The 15,477-nt window shown below is 39.5% G+C and overlaps 1 non-coding gene across 1 annotated transcript; it reads right to left on the reverse strand.

The window, feature by feature from the left end:
* Positions 1 to 303: 303 nt before the first annotated feature.
* trnat-cgu lies at positions 304 to 375 on the reverse strand. Its single transcript has one exon. It is a non-coding gene; the product is annotated as a tRNA-Thr (tRNA).
* Between the last annotated feature and the right edge of the window lie 15,102 nt (positions 376 to 15,477).

Below are 15,477 nucleotides of genomic sequence, written 5' to 3' on the forward strand. Positions count from 1 at the left end.
GACAGTGAATATTAGTTGGCACATACAGTACCAACAAAAGTATCATTGCTTTCATTCAATAATACATAATAATAATAATCCTTGCATTTGATATAGCACCTTTTCACATCATCTAGATGTCTCAAAGAGCTTCACAGAATATACTGGAAAGTGAATTGACTGTATATTTGTGGGCGAAATGTGGCAGCCAATTGCGCACAGCAGTGTCCTACAAACAGTCGTGGATTGAAGTGACCAACTTTTATTATTGTTTTCTTTTCTTGAAGGATCAGGTGTGTGGAGTAAGGAAACTTACCCAAGGTTTTGCCCTGCCGGGAATTAAACTCAGGTCTCTCGCTTACGAGGCGAGTGCTCTAACCACTGAGCTACAGGACTCCTACCACTGAGCTACAGGACTCAATCAACAAGCGGATCATTGTAATATATGTACATATTATTTTCTTCACCAATTTTCTCCCCATCTAGAAGGTATTTTGACTTATTTCATTTATTTCTTCTGAGGATTACACAGCAGCCAGTGGTCTGGTATTTTCCAGTAAGGGACCATTATTAATGTGTGAATCTTGGCAGTGAGTACCAGCAGACTTTTTAATCTTGGTTGGGAAAGAGAAGGGGTGGAGAGGGGCATTGCAACCATACCTATCTTTGTCCTCACCCGATCTACACACACACACACACACACACAAATGCAGTTTTATTGTATGACTGATATCTGGATGGGCGTTAGTGAATCATTCCTGGTTACTGCTGCTGGCAGTGATGTGAATTGCTTCCAGCAATATAGTTATTCATAGTGGAAAGTCTGATTTATACTTGCTCGCAACCAATAACTCTCATCCTAGTGCTGAGGAGAGCTCTGTGTGAATATCAGACAAGCTCATGCACAGTGTGCCACTCAGCAGTGTTGGTTTTTAATGTTACTAAAAAGTCAAGAGCAACCAGGAGCTCTTTAACAATGTTCGTCTTGTGATTAGCAATGATCCATTGGACCACTCAAAAACATTTAGTCTGTTATTTTTGAGCAAAGGCCAAATCAATTCACATTGATTTATTCTGCAATGGCGGGAATTGATGACCTGCCAAAAATCACCTTCTTATTTGGTCCAGGCCAAATATTTTTTGTAACTTACACCCCATCTATACTGGAGTTTTGACATTGATTCAGTGTGAAAATTACAGTATAAACTGTCCATCAGTCACACAGGAGATTATCCAAATTCCTAGGTAGAAATTCCATCTGGGTCCAGAGTTACTTTATTTATGTCCAGAATTTGCTACAAAATTGAATTCAGTCACAACTTTGAAGGTTTAAATTTTTAAAAGAAATTTGACAAAATACGACTTGAAAATTAAGGTTGTATTTAAGATTTTTCTGAATTCTATACACTCTAAAATGCCACATACATAAATAAAATAAATCTAGAGCCTGGTGAATTTTTGCCACTTCAGTGTTGCTGAAATACTCTTATGACTTTAAATTGTGATTCTACAATGAAGCAGTTAAATACTTTATCAGTATCTCTGTTGTCTGTCATTGAGCAAGATGGGTTTTGATCAAGAGGATTAAACTAAGTTTACATGTATACTATTTTCATGTAGCTTCAAGACTAGAGGCCAAACAAGAGATATGCAAACGTGGTTACTGGGCTAATTCATGATCTAAAGTATTGAATGTCTACTCTTTTAATCCTCTTCAGCCATTTCCTTTTGCTGTGCACAGAACTGATTATTCGATCATCTTTCTTCTCATCTCATCTTGAATCAGCATTAATTTGACATGGCTTGAGGCACAATTATTTGTCTCTATTTGTGACTCTGAAACAGAATTGTGTCAACACAAATCCCAAGATAATAATAAATTGGTCACTCAATCCACTACTGTTTGTGGGACACTGCTGTGCGCAATTGGCTGCCGAGTTTCGCCCACAAAATAAACAGTCAATTCACCTAATAGTATATTCTGTGAAGCACTTTGAGATGTCTTGTAAACATGATAAGGTGCTCTATCAAATGAAACGATTTTTCTTATTATTTATATTATGATGCAAGTCTTTGACTGGATACCACCTGGATCTATTGAATCAATAGTTATTTTCAGCCTTGGCCAAGACCCAATTGTTTTCATGACAAATGGGAATGGAGATAGCACATCTTACATGAAATATAACCATTTCAAACTAACATGCTCACTGCAACATTTTTATGTAGAAACCTGACGGACATACATTTGCTGTGTACAACTTTTCTCCCTCTTGTGAAAGCCAACCTGTTGTTGCATAGAACTGGAGTTGGTAAAGCCCTAAATTGAATCAATCAATAAGAGTGTAACTGTTATATTTAAATTGTTGTGACTATGAAGCCAATTCTTTTGGTTTGTCATTGAATACAAGTTGAAATATCTCCACTGCAGTCTCTTTGAGATGATTTTGTGAAGAGTTAAGAGATCACCTTTAGTTTTTCCATGTTTGGGCTGCATCTTTTTGACTAAAAACATACTTGCATTTTGTGAGTAAATGTAAAATGTCCACCCAAACCCCTGATAGTCCAACGTCCTCCCGACGTGAAAGACACTATACAAATGTAATTTTGTATTGTATTGTAAATGCTTCTCCATGAATAGCAACAGAGAAACACTGTTCCCATGATGGTTTGCTGTACTTCAATCTCTCGTTACCTTGATTTATGCCTCTTACCACGAGAATATAGTGGGAAGTATATGTATAATGGGGAAGCACATGTTTCAAAATGCTATTAAAAAGTCACTTTTATCGGAATTTACAATAATTATTTTTCAACTTCAACCAGAATCAAATTGCTTTTTTCCATTCTCAACATTTACTGCATTTCAGTTAAAATGCACAAAAAAATATGGTTTACATTGATATAATTCAAGTAAGCTAATCCAGCAATAGAAGTTACCCAATCATCACCTGAAGCAATGCAGAAAATATAACAGCCTTATTATGGAGCTATGTGCCTTGGGACATCCTCCTGACATGAAAGATGCTACACAAATGTAATGTTGTATATGTAAAGCACTCGGAGTAATTTAGGCTTGTCAACTAAAAATTCAGGAAGAGTCTCAGTATATTCCTAAAGTACACTTTATATTTTGTGAAAGGTTTTATTTCCTTCACAACTGGCCTCTGTACTTCAGCTGAAATTATTTTATGATTGATACAATGCATTTTCCTGGAACTTTACATTTGGTTGTTGATCTTCTTCTGGAGGCATACTGTGCTTTTTTAAATGATGTCTAGTATACTAGAATGTTTTTAATCATGTTTTTTTTTCTCTTCAATGTTTGTCACTTGGCATCCTGCACCATGAACCTCGGCCATTCAACCAGATTTTTCAATAAACAAAAATGAATGGACCTTTTTAGCTCTTGAGCACTTTATCATCAGTATTCCTGCCTATACAAGGAGTCTAGAATTTCCAAGTGCAAATATGAATACAGGAAGGGTTCACAAAATCTGCCATATTTAATAGGTGTGTTGACCCACTTCTTAGATATACAATAGTCATCCTTGCATTTGATATTGTGCCTTTCAAGTCAGGAGGACATTTTAAAGTGCTTCACAGGATATACTGTACAGCATAGTATCTGTGTATTTGTACACTATAAAATAGCAAACTCTCCTCTTCGACCATGCTTTTGATCTCCCTGCTTCCCCCCTTGCCCTCCCCCACCCCGACCCCCAGCTCGGGTCCGTAACTCTGTCTGTCCAGCGCCTTGGGACGTCCCCCCGTCGTGAAAGGCGCTATACACATGTAATTTTGTTGTTGTTGTTGTTGTTGTAGCAAAGGTGTAAGGAATAAGGGTTACCAAAATCAAAACACATGCAGACCATTCTTTGCCTTGAATACTTTTTTTTTAAAAATCAAGCAAAAGCACTCGGCAATTGCAGAATGATGCACAAATTCTAGTTGGTGATAATGCTGCTTACTGTTCATTCACCACTGGAGGGCACAGTCAGGCTCTCAATGCAGAAGCACAAGACCATGCTAGCAGAGGATGTACTTCCAATTGTTACAACAGAACTTTCCTGACACATTTACCCCTGTGGTATGACTGTACGATGAAAATTCAGTTTCAGAATGTCTCTTGTGGGTTAGCAGTTGTGTTGCCTGCCTATTTCCTTGTTGTCGCTGTGGTTTTGGCACATTGTCAGTGTGTCAAACTCAATTGGTAAGTCTCAGAAGGTTGTGGGTTCAAGCTCCACGTTGGGATTTGATCTCACATAGTCTATGTGACTGCCACTCCAGTACAGTGCTGGGGATGCGTTGCATTGTTGGTTATACCAAATGCACACCAAATTCCCTACTCCTGACCTGCTTTTACCCCACTCCTTTCCCTGCCCCCTTCACTCAGCTAACACAGGCCCTGCTGCACACCCCTCAATACAACACCATTAGTTGCCGTGACTTCAGCCACCACACACCTGAGCTCTGGAACTCCGTGTTTCCATCCCTCTGCCTCAACCCCTTTATTTGATGTTAATTCCCACTTGGAAACCTACTTGTTCAACTCACCTACAGTCTTCTCTCTTGGTAGCAACCCATCATAGAACAGCGCTGCAAGATGCTATACTGCTTGATGGGCACTATATAAATACAAGTTATCATTGTTATTATTATTTCAATTTTATAACCCCTGGAAAGTTATCCATCCGCCAATCAACTAACAACCGGAATCCTACTTACTGCTAGGTAAACAGAGGCGTGTAGAGAAGGGAAACTTGCCTAAGGGAATTGAACCCGGGTCCTCTTGCTTACAAGGTGAGCATGCTAACCACTATGCTACGGGACTCTTTAAAGCAATGCTTTAATGTAATGCTGAATGGTTTTTACAGTCCTGAGGTGGACCAAGCAAAGAAGCTGCTCTTTTACCAGCCTCCAAGATAGCTCTAGTGTCAGTCTCTGGCAAGGCAGCAAGAACTGGTGCAAACCAGTTTTTATACCAGCATAGAGAGAATTAACCTAACAAGAAATAGATAGCATTTAACACTTACCATGCAAAGTGCTGAAGTTCTGCATCTTTTGGGGGAAACATTGTGACTAATTTTATCTTATCTTAACTAATGTTTAAAGTGGAGAAATAAAATGCAGTGCCTATTTTGTGTGGTGTTTCTTTTCTTGCATTCTGCTGTAAAGCAGTTAATGACTTGAGGTAAAATCTTCTGGAACCTTTGACCTCTCTTAGTAGTGGTTTCTTTAAAAGTTAGCTTCAGTTTTACTCGCAATTTTAACCTAAATAAACAAACTACTGTAGTAAACCTCAATTTCCTGTCTCACAGAGGCACACACTGTTCCAGAAGCAACACAGATTGCACAGCATATACTATACAACGAACGTGTGGAAATCAGAGGCTCAATGGATGTGTGTTATCCCAAATTCACAATCATATGATGTGAAGCAAAGTGTATTAATATGCCTCAACTTCACTTTAATAAACTCAAAATATCTCAGAAATTACAAGACGCTCAATTTTGTTTTAACACAATTACAGCAAAATGTGAAGTGATGTTTCAGATGACATATCCTCTCAAATGGCTTTAGCGACAGACAAGAATGAACCAGTTTCATCAATAGATGCATTTGTAAAGCAGAACACATCTGGCCTGGCTCATCGGCAGGAACTGGAAGGGCAGATCTGTCACTGTGGGCAGGGAAATCATTCCACTCAGCTCCTGTTAACCCTGGAAGCCAAAGCCCTAACAGATAATAATAATAATAATAAAAATCCTTGCATTCGATATCGCGCTTTTCACATCTTCTAGATAGGGTGCTCCTACTTGGACAAGTAGCGGGAAAGATTACCAGACAGGGATATCAATGGCAAGCTCTGCGGTTTTAGCTGGTTAGACTCCACCAGTACCCCAACGCACACTCGAGGATCCACAAGCCTTCCAGAATTTTGGAAAATTTTCCAGAATTAGGGAAGTCCGGGGAGAAAGTACGCATTCCATTTTTGGGCTGTACGCATTTTACAAATACTGTTGTAGTTATTGCTGCTATTTTGCATGCGCTGTATTACCTGATGCACATATCTTGCTGCCAGCAATAAATTAACCCAGCCCAAATGAGATACAATTATACTAATTTTCCATCTTAACAACGGGTAATGAACCACTTAATCTTGGTTAATGAATCTGTCTCATCACATGTCAGTATTAACAGCTGAACCCCAAATTACAAGAAGCCCACATTTCATTTGAAAAGCTCTGTACAATATATTCATCAAAAATTATAACAAATAATTATTCGTTTCCCTAATAAACTGGCAAAAGGTTCCGGGAATTGAATGCTTCAAGTAAGATGAAGCAAAATACTTCTTTATTCCAAGGATGTGAAACAACATGATTGAATTACCTCAAAAGAGGTCCATAATAAAAGATCTGAAATTGAATGGTACAGCACTTACCACATCATCAAGACATCTCAAAGCACTTCCACAGGATATGTAAAGAGTGTGTAGTTTGTGAGCAAAACACAGCAGCCAATTTGCACAAGGCAATGACCCACAAACAACCATGGAGTGAATGACCAATTTTATTTGGGGAATTGTTGGCCAGGACACCGGGAGAAACTCCCTTCTCTTTTCGAATAGTGTCATGGGATCTTTAACATCCACCTGAACAAGCAGACAGGACCCCGATTTAATGTCTCATCTAAAGGATGATATATAGGATATTATAACATACATATTTTTATAATTCCTTGTGTTTATCTGATATTTTCTTAAATTTACCTGCATTGTCCTTTGTAAGGACCTTTGTGAAGTCCAGTCTACAGCTCATTCCTCACGTGTTCCATTCCACCATTAAATCCACCAAGGGTTAAGCAGCCTTGTCAACACTATTTCGCCATCGCTTTGTAAATCCATTCCCTTTGCATCTTCTCTCCCTGCCTTCAGAAATATCTTAAAATCTTTCTTTTAACGGGCCTTGGGTCAAAATCCTTGAAAATCTCCCATCCTACTTAGGATCCCCATGAGAATACTATAATGCTTACAGTTGATTCAGCACTTTTTATGTTGGGAGAACGTCTCAAAACACTTCACACAATGTGTTAAATTACCTTTGTTAAGGAACATAGAACGATTATCCTGGCGAAAGACATATATGTTCATGTTCTTATGAAGTATTCTTCAGCTAATGCCCAGAACAATATAAAACTTTCATAACTCGTGTATTCATTCACATCTGTGAGGAAACAAGAGAAGAGGCTTGCACCTTTGTGAATGGATCACAATGACATTTCGATGAAGCAATCTAATGAGTCATCACATCTAAGGGTTTGCCAATAAACAGAAAAGGTTAGCACAACACTTCACTATAAAGGCTGTGGCCATTTAAAACTCAGTGAGACTGGATAACTTGATCTGGCAGGCAGTGAGGCGACACAGTGTTTACAATACGTGTGAGGATTTCTTTGTGTGAAAACACAGAGCAGCATGGAGTGAGATCACAGGAACTAGTGCAACTTGGAGTTTGTGCACTAGCTGTTTGTGAAAGCAGTGGAAATGTCATTGCTTACGTTTTAACTGCTGTGAATAATAGTTCTTGCATTTGATATATCGGCTTATCACATCTTCGAGATATCTCAAAGCGCCTCACAGAATACACTGTAAAGTGAATTGACTGTATATTTTGTGGGCAAAACATGGCAGCACAACACCACAACTAACCTTAACCCAACCGTAACATTTGCACACAACAGTTGTGAATTGTGTGACCGATTTTTTAAAAAAGCGATTATCATCTCCAGAAAAACGATCCGCCAATCGACTAACATCCGGGTTCTTACCTACTGCTGGATAAACAGAGGCATGTGGAGTAAGGAAACTTGCCCAATGTTTTGCCCTGCGAGGGATTCAAACCCAGGACCTCTCGCTTGCGAGGCGAGTGCCCTCACCAAGCTACAGGACTCCACGAGACAATGGATCAGAACAGCACAGAAAATGGTGTTCTCCCAATTCCCCTCTGATATCCTGGCCCAAATGGTTATTCTTTAATGCGTGAGCCTGGATGCATAGTGATCAAGTACATTACAACAACAGCAACTTGCACTTATATAGCGCCCTCCACACAGGGTAGCGTCTCAGAGCATTTAATCTTTAATCTTTAGGGAACATCATAGTCAAACCCAATCCTGTCCTCATCTGATATTCATATATGCAAACATTGCACTCTCTCACTAGATAACAATCAAATCCCACAATCCTTGTTAATTCTTTCTCCTCCCTAGCCCAGGGCAATGGGCACTAATTACAGGCTAACATCAAACAAGAATGAAACTTAACACCTTCTGGTGCCTATATGCTCAGTCCTATATATACAGCATATTCACCATTAGGGCCACGGAGAGGGGGTGGGGAGAACAGACACACTTCACCCTTACTAGTCTGAGCTTGTTTATCTGAGCTGCCAGCACAATCATCTGCACTGTGTTAGCAGATGGAGTGAGCTTCAGCAATCTCACACTGTGGCAGTTTGAAGATTTTTCTCGAAGATGATGAAGTGAAATTTGGTGTGATGCCCTCACTTTGCAGCTTGAATTTCATATCACCCACCCAGAAGTGCAAAAACCTCAATTTATTTCGTTGACTGCATTTTTGTACAGTTTATGTATCAAGATTTCTCAGACACCCACACTTGAATAAAGGCTTTCCACATCACAAGCTGTCAGATCTAAATAGATATTCTTGCACGTATATTTCTACGCCTGTATATTCCGCATTCTGAAAATGATATGAGGGCAGATAAGTTGATATTTTAAAAGTTTTTTAAACTGACAACCAGTTCAAATCACAAGGTTTTATCTATGAGCACATAAACATAATTGTATTATTAAGCTGTCAAATGTTTGGATAATATGTACCACCATAAACAGGTTTATCATAGTATTTCCCAGGACATAGCATCCACAATCCACTGAATGTAATGGAAACGGGTTGGGACTTGACAAGGGCCCAATCTGCCTTGAAGCCATTCAGAATGATTATTGTCAGATTATTTCTCATCAACTCAACCTTCTTCAAGGAACAACAACAAAAAAAAGGAAACATCTATTCAACATCCTAAACCGTGCTTATCGAGGAGTGTTTTGTACGATGAACTTTATACAAAGAAGTGGTGATTTTGAAGTCAGACACAGGATACACATATTAATATTATGCAGCCGTGTTGTGTCGGGACTGCACTACAATTATAAAACTGATCTGCTGCCTACCTGGTAAGAATCCAAACCTAACCGCATAGCTATGTAAACCAAGTCAGCAAGGCAGGTGACAATTGGAGCTCCCACCAAAACAAAAAGCAATCATCCAGTGCCGACATTCACTGCTCATACCAGCTGAATATTAACACAGACACTAACTGCTCTACATTAGATCATTACCAACAGTGATCGATCACTGTGTTCAAACTTTAGTATGGGAGCAAATATCGTGAATGGTGGATAATTAATTGTCAATAGATTAGTTTCAGAAATTTATTATTTAAAATGACTTCCTGGTTTAAAATTAAATCTCATTTAAAAGTTTAAATGCAGAGGCCTTCAACGATGCAGCAAATGGGATTGGTTTACTTACTGAGGATAATTAAAAATAATAAGCCTTGCATTTGATATAGGGCTTTTCACATCGGGAGGATGTCTCAAAGTACTTCACAGGTAATTGCTGTCACATGTTATAGTAATAATAATCATCCTTGCATTTGATATAGAGCTTTTCACGTCTTCTAGATGTCTCAAAGCGCTTCACAGAATAGACTGTAAAGTGAATTAACTGTATATTTGTGGGAGAAATGCGGCAGCCAATTGCACACAGCGGTGTCCCACAAAAAGTCGTAGATTGAAATGACCAATTTATTATTTTTTTGAGGGTTTATTATCAGGCGTGTGAAGTAAAGAAACTTGCCCAAGGTTTCACCTTTTTGTGTTGTGGTAAATGTGGCAGCGAATCTGCAGCCATGAAGTGAATGATAAATTTTAATGGAGGGAGTGTTGTCAGCCAGGATACTGAAAGAAACTTCTTTCTCTTTTCCGAATAGGACCATGGGATCCAGCTATTAAATCACTCTACTGTGTGCACTGTATCTCTGTTCTGCACATGGTGAATACAATAAAGTTGCCACTGAAAACATGATAATAAAAGGTACAGTGAGTCATGGAACACAGCCGTTGACCAACCAAAGCCACCATAGGATAAGGAAACTAATAGTCAGAAGTAACCTGGCAGCACTTGGGATATCACATGGTTCAACTTTTACTCATAAACATACAAACTAAATTCAAAACCCTAGAATAAAATAAACATTTTGTCTCTCAATTTTGTCTGAAGGTCATTCACAGTTTTGAGTGTTTATTCAGGGGAGCGAGGGTGGAACAGAGTCAGTCTTTGCACAGTTACAACAACAAATTACATTTGAATTGCACCTTTCACATCAGGAGGACGTCCCAAGGCGTTGGTTTTGGAAATTGCACTTGGACTTAGGTGATCACCACATTGGAAACATACAGGTATTAATCTAGAGAAATCTTAGCAGAAAGGATGACTTAACACTCCACTACTTACATAACTAATTTTGTGTTCAAGAGCAAAACGTCATTATGTCAGATGGTACGGCCATTCCCAGCTGGCAGGAGACAAGCACCACAAGTCGATTTTACAAACAAAACCTCAAATAATTTCCCCGAAGTTTCTATCAAATGTTCTGACAACAACACAGCACGCTGCCAGCAAAACATGAAGCTGTTCAATTACCTTTCTAAATGCAAATTTAAATGTATTACAATTGGAAGGGAGCCATGTTACCTTGGCAGATGACATTCTTCTGGAGAGGGAACAGCAGAAAATGACACTGAAACAAAGATAGCAAAACCTGATGCTTTTTTTCCTTGTCCTGAAAGTTCTGTTAATGGACATCAATAAAGTACAACATTCATTTCTGAATAAAGTAAAATGCTTCCTGTACATGGCCACTAAATGTCACTTTAAGGGTCCCTGAACAACTAAATCGGGTTACTCATGTTAAAAACAGCTGCAAGTGAAATATGGATCTTCAGTGTACAGCAAGTTAATAATAATAATAATAAGTGCATAGAACAAAACAAAACTTCTATTCCAGGTACCAGTGACTTTCCAAATCCCAAAACAAACCCTTATCATGATTTGTTGCCAGAATACCTCTTACAGCAAATATCTCTTCCAACTGCTGATTTCAGTGTGTGTTTCATAATTTATTTCATTATTTATGAAGTCATGTTTCTTCACATGACAAAAAACATGAAATATTGGAAAGCTGCTTAATATTGAAGAAGACTTCTTTGTTTTTGCTGAATGACTTCTTCATTTAGCAAATGAATACTATATTTGGAAAGGCCAATAATGTGATAAGTTTATTTTCTGAAACAACGTTGCAAGTCTATTTATATATTCCGCATTCAGCAAATTTAGCTCTTCAGAGCCTAGTTGTAGAAATGAGAAATGAAACCCAAAACATTGAACTTAAATGCTCTGAACTGGGACCATTTGGATTCTTACCCATCCATCAGAAGAAATAATAATAATCCTTGCATTTGATATAGTGCCTTATCATGTCTTCAAGGCGTCTCAAAGTGCTTCAAAGAATATACTGTAAAGTGAATTGACTGTATATTTTGTGGGTGAAACATAAAGAAATATGCAACATTCTTAGTCATACTGTATCCAATTCTAGGTATGCACCCAAATGCCTACCATACCTGTGCTATGGACAATTTTGCTAGTTTTGTGGGAACCAGAGTCTAAAACATAAACTTTGAATTTAAATTCTTTCAATCTAGATCCTACAAACTTGAATTCTATTCCCCGCGACTGAATATATCTGCAGTTCACATTAAGGGTAAGAATCAAGTCCAAATGAGGTGAGAATTTATTTTATATATAAATGGAGCTTACAGTACATGATCTCATGGAAGGCCACACATTGTAAAGAAGCTGAGTTCAATTTGTAGCAAATACACTAACCAAATGCGGAAGTCAGTTCCATTGGTACTGATCACGATTGCCATCTGCCCACCCAAAACATTTCACTTGAGTAGCGTCTTATCACAGAAACAACCCTCTGAGTGTGTCCCCTATTTTATTACTATCAAGCTTCTTTTGTGCATATTTATATCTCCCGAGAAACAGAGCAACGAAAGAACAAAAAAACTGCATCTGGTGTTCATTGAAGCCCTCGCTTGCAGAAGCTTGAGGCCACAAAAAGATTAATGCTTACATGTTTTGCATAATTCATTCCAAGAATGATTAGTTTCAGAATCAAGATTTGTGACTGGCTTCAATAAGATGATGATTTGACTCAATGTTCTTTGCTTCAGGTTGAATTTTTTGTTTTACTTCCATTTAAAATAGGTCTCATTATCCCAGTTCCAAAATGAATGAAAGATATTCCATACTTTGTTTTCCTTACTGTAGATTTCTCTCAATTTCAGTCACTTCATTAACATCCAATGCACAGAACTCCAATATGTAAAGGGAAAATGTACTGTGTAACTGAAAAATGGGTATTTCCTCTTTACTCAGGACATGCATGGGTGCATATTGGTCCTCAGTGCTAAAAAAAATTATTGGGACATTGGTGAGAGAGGAGTGCAGTTTAAGCAGGTCAGATGAGAGGTACCAGGGCATTAAGTGATTTGTACATGTGAGGATTGTGAAATTGATCATTCTGCAATAGGGACATCAAGTCCTGGATGAGGACTGAATGAAATTTCCCACAGTTGAATGTGAACAAGACTGAGGCCTTCCTGATTGGCTCGCACCAGTGCCTCTGCACCTCAGGCTCTGGCAGCATCAACCTCCATGGTGCACACTACAACTCACCAAGCCAGTCAGGAACCTAGGTGTCTTGTTCGACCATCAACTGTCTTTTCTTCCCCACATCCAAGCCATGACCCGCTCTGCCTTCCCTCACCTCCGTAACATCGCCCGACTCCGCCACTACCTCACCCCTCAGGCCGCTGAAACTCTTGTTCATGCCTTCATCACCTTCAGGCTTGACTATGCAAACGACTATGCTTATTGGCCTTCCCAACTCCTTCCTCCACAGGCTGCAGATAATCCAGAACTCTGCAGCCCATGTCCTCTCCCGCACCAAACTCCATGAGCCTATCTCCCCCATTCTCGCCGAACTCCATTGGCTCCCTATCCTTCAGAGGATCCAGTTCAAGATTCTGGTCCTCACCTACAAAGCCCTCCATGGCCTCGCCCCAACCTACCTCTGTGACCTCCCAACCCCCTACCAACCCGCCCGCTCCCTCCGCTCAGCTGGCTCTGGCCTGCTCCATGTCTCCCGACCCACCCGCCCCACCATTGGCGAGAGAGCCTTCAGCCACTCTGCCCCCAACCTCTGGAAATCCATCCCCCAGTCACTCTGCCTCGCTCCCTCCTTAGCCTCCTTCAAGTCCAGCCTCAATATCCTCCTCTTCGACCAGCCCTCTTCCCCTCCCCTCCCTTCTCCCCCCTGACCTCAGATCGGGTCTGAAATGCTGTACACTGTCCAGCGGCTTGGGACATCCTCCCGACGTGAAAGGCGCTATACAAATGTAATCTTGTTGTTGTTGTTGTAGGGAGCCAGTGAAGCCCAACAAAGACTGAAAAAAAACTTTTTTCAGAATTCTGCATGATTTGAATTTTTGAGACAATGCTTTGAATGATGGCTCAGACCATGAGTAATTTTGGGCTAACTTGGAGCACAAAGCAGGAATATTTGGTTGAGCTCTCGGGGCCTGTAGTTACAGTATTTACTTAACGATTGCAGCATTTTGGAATGCTTACAACTGATTTTCATCAGACCAGTTAGCAATTTACAAGTGATACAATTTGTCCAGCCTTTACCAGGCCTGAATGGGCAGTCTCTGCATAGAGCTGAATTGAATTAAGTGTTGTCAAGCATGCCAAAATGACTCTAGCTCAAAGATATCCTGAAACCATTAGAATGTTCTCTGTGTGCATGTGTGTTTGTGAAGGGCCAGCATTAACAGTGAATTTTAACTAATTTTACAACTATGCAGTATCAACGACTCCAGGTATTAAGCAATTACCAATGTGAAAATGGTTTCATTTAGGCTTGACGGTATTGTTACCTTTGGGTGCAACCCCCCCATCCCTCCCCCACCTCTCCTCCTCCTGGATGCCATGGATTCAAGTGGAGAACAAAGAACTGCTTTTGAAAGCCATTGCAAGGAATAATAGTGATGTCATACCTGTTGTTATATCGCTTTGTGATTGACAAAGTGATGAACCAATCCTTTGGTTTGTTAATAATTCCTACATTCTCTAGGTGGCAGTGCAGAACCTGTGTGTAATGTGCGAATGAATCCATTGTATTTTTCATGATGATCTGCCTGCAAATTTAATTCAGTTCAATTCAACTTTGGCTCTTTCTTTTTAAAAATTCCTAGCCTAACCATTGCAAATAGTAACAAAGGTTTTTTTTCACAACAAACCATGTGTTACGAAACCAATAACAGAACAATGATCAACAAGCAGTGACTGGCAGTGTAATGCACCAATCAAGGAGGGCAGGTGTCAGATCATGGCTGCCTTTACACTCTGACCTTGATGTCAGGAAGCCAGGTTGGCTTGTGAGATAAAAACATTCAACATTTTATAAACCTCAACATTAGCTGAAAAAAGATTGTCACTGATTAATGTTTAGTAATCCTGATTATCTCAAACTGTATGAATATTTTTTTAAAATTAACCACTGCACAATAACATCCAGCAGATGGCATTGAATTAAAAATGTCATTGCTAAGGTGCATTGACCAGTCTTACCAATAAAAATATTTCACCCATGGCTTGTTTAAAAGAAGCTTATTTGCTGCAATGCAGCCAACATTGTAGACTCAGGTTTAAGGTCTGTTGAAATATGGTTTAAAGTAACAGTAAAGTAGCTAAGGAGCACAATGATTCTGGGCATAACAATGTAGTTTTCTCCCTTATTAACAATAAATTTATTATAGTGTCTTATATAAAAACATCTCAAAGCCCTTCACCACGTTTTCTGTGAAATATGGTAACTGTGTATTTGTTGAGGAGCACAATAATGACCTACAAACGGGCATGAAGTGAATGACTTTACCTGGGAGATTGTTGGCTCGGGCATCAGGAGAAACTCCATTCCCTGCGAATAATGTTATGGGATCTTTAATCTCCACCTGGACAGGCTAATAGGATCTCTGTTTAACATTTCATCTGAAGGTGGCACCTGACAATGCACTCTTCCCCAGCACTGCATTGGAGAGTCAGCCTAGATTATGAGCTCCAAGTCCCGATGTGGGAGTGGAACCAACATTTCGAGACGACAGTGCATCCAACCGAGCCAGGCTGATGCTATTCATTAGGTTTGCTCTTCCATCCTCAGGTACACATTACTTGTTTCTCACACAGAATACTAACATATTTCTGCTTTGTTTAGACC

The sequence above is a fragment of the Callorhinchus milii genome, unplaced genomic scaffold (assembly GCF_018977255.1).
Source record: "Callorhinchus milii isolate IMCB2004 unplaced genomic scaffold, IMCB_Cmil_1.0 Scaffold7, whole genome shotgun sequence".
Classification (NCBI taxonomy): Eukaryota; Metazoa; Chordata; class Chondrichthyes; order Chimaeriformes; family Callorhinchidae; genus Callorhinchus; species Callorhinchus milii.